Consider the following 7499-nt stretch of genomic DNA (forward strand, 5'->3'; position numbering starts at 1 on the left):
GAAGAGAAAGCTGTTCACCCAAGCCCCAGCATGTCTCTCCTCCATCAGTGGGTGGCAGCCAGCTAGTCTGGGTCTGTCATAGCACATAAGGCCTTCTTCATTCCAAGTATCTCAGTACATTCTACAGTTGAACCTCTCTAGTCCGTCACTCTCTCTAGTCCGGCAACATCCATGCTCTGGCATGGTTTTAGTTAGCGGGATATTCACTTGTCATGGGGGTGGCCAAGTTTCCTGCGGTCCCATAAAGTTTGGTTACAGCCACCAGTCCTGGCTCAGTGTTCTGTTAGGTAGCTCTGATTTACCCTAAATGTCTTCTAATCAGGGGAAGTGTTGGTGATGCTGCTAGACAATATTGACTACATGTGGTCCAGCAAATTCCTTGGTTCAGCACCGGTCAAGTCCCAAGGGTGACAGACTAGAGAGGTTCAACCTGTACAACGGAAAGAATTAAATGCTGACTGTGCAATCACTGTGGAGCAAAAGTTAGGGGTAGCTTGAACCTTTCGATGTCAGACTCCAGTTTTCCAGTGAGAGAGGCAAAGTGAGCAGTGACACTGGGGTTACCCCAGTAGTTTTTTCTTTCAAAAAAGCACTTATGTTATTAACACGAGCGAGTGACAGAGGCCAGTGGGGTTTTAATCTGCTCGGCCACCGAATCAACTTGTTTGATACTTCCAGGAATGTTATAATTGAAATCCTTAATCAAGCATCCGACTGTTTATCTTGGAGCTCTTGAAAGAGGTATGACTCTGCCAAGTGCACAGTAGGATGAGGTGGAGGGTACAAGTACAATCACCATCGTTATGGCAGGTAATCTATTAAGGCTGTCTTGCCTCTGTGAAAAGTGGGATTTCACATTGTGTTTACCTTTGTGAAGGCGAAAAGCGGTGTTTTGCTTGCTCAGGTTTTTTGAGCCTTTTAATGCCGACTTTGGCTTGCTGCGCTTGGGAATTAGTTTCTTAACCCAAGCTGGAGAGGGGGTGTGTGTGTGTGTGTGTGTGTGTGTGTGTGTGTGAGAAGCTGGAGGGTGTGTGTGTGTGTGTGTGTGTGTGTGTGTGTGTGTGTGTGTGCAGCATAAAACTGGCTTGTTTGCTCTTGGGGAGACCACTTTGCTCTGTTGTTTGTTCTGATTCTGTTGCAGCCAGAGGGAGAGAAACAGACACAAAGGGAACAGGGAGCGAATTTCTGCTGGAAGGGTGCAGAGCGAAGAAGTGTGCTGTTGATTTAAGAAGCCTTTGCCATGTTGATTTACGGGCCTGCTGATGTGAAGAAAACTCCTCTCTTGCTGTAAGTGAAGAGGATAGAATCATAAAATAGAATCAAAGAATTCTAGGGCTGGAAGAGACCTCAAGAGTCATCGAGTCCAGCCTCCTGCCCCAGGACCAACCCCAACTCAATCAACCCAGCCAGGGCTTTGTCAAGCCAGGACTTAAAAACCTCTAGGGATGGAGATTCCACCACCTCCCTAGGTAACCCATTCCAGTGCTTCACCACCCTCCCAGAGAAATACTTTTTCCTAATATCCAACCTAGACCTCCCCCACTGCAACTTGAGACCATTGCTCCTTGTTCTGCCACCTGTCACTACTGAGAACAGCCTCTCTCCATCCGCTTTGGAACCTCCCTTCGGGAAGTTGAAGGCTGCTCTCAAATCCCCCCTCACTCTTCTCTTCTCCAGACTAAACAAGCCCAAATCCCTCAGCCTCTCCTCATAGGTCATGTGCTCCAGCCCCCTAATCATTTTGGTCGCCCTCTGCTGGACCCTCTCCAATGCGTCCACTTCCTTTCTATAGAGGGGTGCCCAGAACTGGACAAAGTATTGCAGATGTGGCCTCACCAGAGCCGAATAAAGGGGAATAATCACTTCTCTGGATCTGCTGGCAATGCAGTAACTTGGATCTTCCAGAAAACACAAAAGGCCAAGTTCCTGCCAGGTGTAAATGCATTGAGGAATTGGTCACCAAATGTCCAACTTTCTCAAAGGAAATTCTTTTCTTTCCCTCCACAAACAAGAAAAATAGGTTATCCGGGTATTTTAATCTATAGTCATTGTGATTTTAAAATGTGATGACTAACTGCAGCCCGGGCCTGCGGCTAAAGTTGGATAACTGTAGATCAAGATAATGTACTTTTCATTTCCTATCTGTATCAGGCTGCTTATTTGTAAAGGTGTAGCAGTCTGTTTAGAAGCACAGACTCACTCAGCATTGCAGACGAGTTGAAGAGGAGATTAGATAGAAAAGTAAAATGAGATAGTATCTGTCTAGTTGGTGTGTCAGTTTGAATGCTCAAGGCAAATGTTTGGTGGATAAAGGATGATATTGTGTTGGAGGCCATGAATGGGGACTCAGCAGACCAGGGTTCAATTCCTGGCTCTGCTACTGATATCCTGGGTGACCACGGGCAATTCACTTAATCTCCCCCTCTCAATTCCACAGGAGATAAATGAGAGTACAAATTTTTTCTTTGCGTTTCTTGTCCACTTATACAGTTTGCCTCTCGCTATATGTGTGCTGAGGCCTACTGAATGGCACTAAGGTTTTGTTTGGGATTAAAGCAGACCACAAGCTATGCCACGATATGTGGCTGAATGGGTGATTGCTTCAAACCATGTTTTGGCCCCTTTGTGTGATTTAGAACATAAGAACGGCCAGACTAGGTCAGACCAAAGGTCCATCTAGCCCAGTGTCCTGTCCTCCAACAGTGGCCAATGCCAGATACCCCAGAGGGAGTGAACCAAACAGGGAATCAAGTGTTCCCTTCCATGTCACCCATTCCTAGCCTCTGACAAACAGAGGTTAGGGACACCTTCCCTGCCCATTCTGGCTAATAGCCATTGATGGGCCTAACCTCCATGAATTCATCTAGTTCTTTTTTGGACTCTGTTAAAGTCCTGGTCTTCCCAACATCCTCTGGCGAGGAGTTCCACAAATTGACTGTGTGCTGTGTGAAGAAACACTTCCTTTTCTTTGTGTTAAACCTGCTACCTATTCATTTCATTTGGTGACCCCTAGTTCTTATGTTATGGGAACAAGTATATAACTTGTCCTTATTCAATTTCTTAATACCTGTCATGATTTTAAAGACCTCTATCATACCCTCCCCTTAGTCTCCTCTTTTATTCGCTGAAACATCCCAGACTTTTTAAACTCTCTTCATATGGCTCCCATTCCAAATCCCTAATAATTTTTGTTGCCCTTTTACACAAAGGACGTGCTTCATTGTGAATGCAGAATTGCCCCACTATAATTACCTCCCCATTTGATTCTCCAGGAGAGAAAGACAGCATTATCTTAGCAGTCTTCCAACTCCCTGGCACCCCTTACTTTTCCTATATTGTCCAAAAAAGTCAAGATCATCCATAGGTAACATTCCCATAGCTTCTACAGTTCGGCTATTACTGGATGGCTTGTGTAGTCTCCACCTACTTAATTCTTTACAGTTCTTTCATTTTACACCCACTTAGCGCTGTTTCCTGCACCTTTGGAAATGTTATTCGGTTTGCTGAGGTCTTTGTGGATAGGTACGCAGTTTGCTAAAACAGATTCTTTTGTGGGTCTTTTTAAGTTAACTCACTTCTTAGAAGGCAGCTCCAGAGTCTAGAAGCAAGGAGGGATTTCGCTCAGGAATGTGATCTGATTCAATTTTAAAATAGCCTATTTGCACTTCCATACTAGGCACAGTAAATGGGCAGAGTGTTTGTTTATTTTTCCTCCGTGGTGTTTAGACTCTGATTCGACACTTGAGTGGAGCAGCATCTTTCATCACGTTTCCTAGAGTTTTGACCAGTACTAATGTGAATACCGACGTGGGCTCTTCTTCGCTCTTGAGAAGGAAAGGGCCTGGCCTTAAATACATAACAACACATGCTAGTGTGCCCATTTAATTAGTGCTCCAAAAGCCGCAGAGCAAGTGGAGGATACGACATCTGACACCAACAAATTGAAAAGTAATGATGAAAAGTGATTAATGATCTAAAAATGCAATTACTGGGTGACATTAAGACTCGTAAGAAGGGTTTGGGGCTGCTGCTCGCACGTGTGTGTGTGGTACATAAATGCTGCTTGACATTGCTTGCATTAGTTGAACTGTAAATGTTTTATGTCTCTCACCTTAGAAACGCTGGCTGGCAAATGGGTGACAGGAGCCGACCCAACTGCGCCTCTGCTACATTTTCATTGGCATCGGAGTACACGCTGTGGCCCCTCCCCCAAAGCCCTGGACATGAAAAGCTAGGGAGGGGTGAGCTTGATTTGACTCATTTTGTATCTGCTTGCACAGGATGGGTTTGAAAGGGCAACTCTGATGTAACTGGGTTCATGTGCAGAGGGAATGGCACAGGCTGGGAAAAGCTGGGGGGGAATCCAGTGGGAAAAATCAGAGTGCAAGCGGAAAGCGACGGAGAGTCGGACTAAAAACAGAGAGAGGGGCTCAGGTGGGGGTTGGGACAAGGGGGAGAAATGAGACTTAGACAGTGTGTCGGTGGGGACTCATTTGGCTTTTGGGGGTCTGATCTGTTCTAAGGTGGTACATGGCAAAGGCTTCCCTTCTGACTTGAAAAGCAGGGCCGTCCCTACTCGCATGCAAAACATGCAGTTGTACAGGGCACCCAAAAATATGGCGCACGAAATTGCCCCAAATGTCATGGTGCCCTATGCAGCTGGGTGCTGTATCTGGGCTCCAGATGCCCCCAGGCCTTCCACAGTACTGGGGTTCTGGCTACCTCTGTCCACCTCCTGGGGATTTCTGGCAGCCCCCAGCCTCATCCTCTGGTTGTCCCCTCAGGGATCAGCACCCATCCCCCACTTACCAAGCAGCGTTCATGGAGCCAGAAGGCTCACTCTGGAGAGCAGTGGTGCTTTCCGCTTAAAAGTATTGCTGCTCTCTGGCCAGCTGTGCAACTATCTGGTGCTCCTCTGGCCCAGCCCACCAGCTCCTGTGTTGCCAACTCTCCTGGACTGGACAGACCAGATACCAGTGTTTCTGATAAGCTGAGTGCTTGGGTGGCCACTCAGGAGAGATTCAGATGCTTTGCAGATTAGCAGAGTGTTTCTATCGGTGGTGCATACCTCAGTGCACCTAACAAAATTTATTCCACACCTGGATGGGCGTGTTGGTGCTGGGCTGCATTTTGCTCCAGCACCGATAGGGATGGCCCTATTGAAAAGCATGTCTTGGTGCTTAAAAACTGAATCCTCTTGGAGTAAAGAGTATGGATCTCGAGTGTCTGAGGAACAAATGAGCTTGGACCATACTTCAGATCTGTCAAGTCATTTTGATTTTGGCAAGATCTCAGTTCCACAAAGGTCTCTCTGCCCGGTTAACCTGCTGTGTGTACCCAGCCACAATGGCCAAAGGACAGAGGCACAGTGTAACAGCACTTGGTAAATAGCTGACGTTAAACCTCTAGAATGGAGCTACTCAAAACACGGCCCGTTTTTTGCTGCCCAGGGTGCAGCTTGGGTTTACGTGAGGTCAACATGTGGCCCGTAGCTGGGATCCTTAGAACATGGCCTCCACTGGGAACATGCTCCACAGCAATCAGTCAATATTGATATTCTGCTGATGTGCGTTTGAGTTGTTCAATTCCTGGACTGTCATTGCTCATTAAAAGTGCTGTCATATGGGTGGAAATTGGGTAAATATTGCATTTTATTAATATCAGCAGAACGGACTTCAATGGGGCCTGCGTGTTGTGTAGTCTTGCCTTAATCTTTGTATTCATGCCTGTCAGTGTGAAAGAAGCTATTTGCATATATATTTGCATGTCTGTGCAACCACACTTAAGTTGCAGCCCTCGGCCTGTGCTGTGAGTATCGTTGTAGCCCCCGGGGCTTCCAAAGTTGAGTAGCCCTGTTCGAGGGTCTTGGAAAATACACTCAGGCACACACTGAATGACATCAGGTCAGATGCTGTATGAGGGTTAGCCAGCGGCCGATAAACAGCTCTGTCCTGCAAGGTGCTCAGTGCATTCAATGTCTGGGAGGATGAGGCAAAAAAGTTTTCATGGTTTCCACAGGCAGCGTTAAGACTACGAAAAGAAATGCTGCGTTGCTAGCAGCATCTCTTACGGCATATAGAGCCTCTTTCCTCGCCCTTTCAAAGAGCTAAGACCTGCTTAATTCACAGGACCACATCTGGATGGCTGACCGCCTAGAAGAGAGGTCAAGAAGAATTGGATAGCTCCGTCTTCGCTTCAGTGGCCAGGAGCCGGCTGCTGTGGAGGACGCATACTTATAAGATCATAAAGGTAATTGGTAGGCTTTCGCGTGAAGCATCACAGCTGAACCTGTCGTACGGGTGAAGCCGGCGGCTGCTAGCCAACCCGTTGATAAATCACTTCCTTGCTAACCTAATGAGTTCTTTGTGACAAGGAGATCTCTGCCGTGGGCCATTCGACAAGCTCCTTTCCATCCCAGTGGTCAGGATGGAAAAGGGAGTCCCCTGCAGAACAGTTGCGCTGCAAGCTTAAAACGTGAGCATAATTTGAGACTTGAGCCTAGCCGTCGGACACCAGACGCTCTACCTTTTATCAAAGGCTTGCCCGGCCATGGCTTGATTTATCTCCACCTCATTAGCTGCGGAGGTCACTCCAGCACCACCTGCTTTGAAATAATTGATCAGATTAATTTCCTTGCCCGAGACTGGTCTGGTTTTCAATTAACCACAAACGTGGTTGTCTTCTGGGAAAGCCTTCGACAGCTTGGCTGGAATCTCGGCAGTGATTTCACGATGCCTATTTATGTTCCTTTGAAAGGAGAACAGTGACATAAACATCGACCCATGAGGGTGTTTCATACAATAAGGGAGGTAGATTGCTAGCAGACTGCAGTCTATGTCTAGGACGGGGTGGGCAGTAATTTTTGACCAGTGGCCACGTCACTAATTTTTGAAGTGGCCCCGGGCCACCCTGGAACGGCAGATCGGGCAGGGCCAGGACACTTACTGCTCCCCCTCCCACAGATCCTAATTGGCCTGGAGGTTGGGGAGCATGTGGAGTCTTTGCACACCCCCCCCACCTAGAGAGATGAACAACACTCTGAACAGCTGGCTGTTCCTTCTATGCCCCCGCCCCAAAGCAGGGCCGGAGGGGACTTTTTGAGTTCCCTTCACCCCCAGGCCAATCAGGGTCGGGGGGCAGGAGTGCTCAAAGTCTCACTCCCTGCCCCCACCCTGCAAGGGGCACAGGTTGCTCAGATTGAAAGTCCTGAGCACCCTTTGCAGGGCAGGAGATTTTGCGCACTCATCCCGCTCCCAGGTCCTGATTGGCCTGGGGGTGGGGGAGTGACACTCCTTCAGCAGTGTGTACGCCGGTGCTGAGCTGCACAGGGCGCCGGCATTGCTGGGGATGGTGCCAGGTGCCTGTATCCTCTTCAGGGAGATTGTTTACACCTAGGCTACGTCTAGACTGGCATGATTTTCCGGAAATGCTTTTAACGGAAAAGTTTTCCGTTAAAAGCATTTTCAGAACGGAGCGTCTAGATTGGCACGGATGCTTTT

General features: G+C 47.8%; 1 long non-coding RNA gene across 2 annotated transcripts; it reads left to right on the forward strand.

The window, feature by feature from the left end:
- Positions 1-1092: 1092 nt before the first annotated feature.
- Positions 1093-7031, forward strand: LOC142830904 (uncharacterized). Of its 2 annotated transcripts, none has more exons than XR_016350483.1 (3): positions 1093-1287; positions 4117-4241; positions 4785-5103. It is a non-coding gene; the product is annotated as an uncharacterized LOC142830904 (long non-coding RNA). The 2 variants fall into 2 exon arrangements; XR_016350482.1 differs by lacking the exon at positions 4785-5103 and adding an exon at positions 6129-7031 and having other exon boundaries at positions 1095-1287.
- The last annotated feature ends 468 nt before the right edge of the window (positions 7032-7499 follow it).

Source organism: Pelodiscus sinensis, chromosome 11 (assembly GCF_052426305.1).
Source record: "Pelodiscus sinensis isolate ZL-2025 chromosome 11, ASM5242630v1, whole genome shotgun sequence".
Classification (NCBI taxonomy): Eukaryota; Metazoa; Chordata; order Testudines; family Trionychidae; genus Pelodiscus; species Pelodiscus sinensis.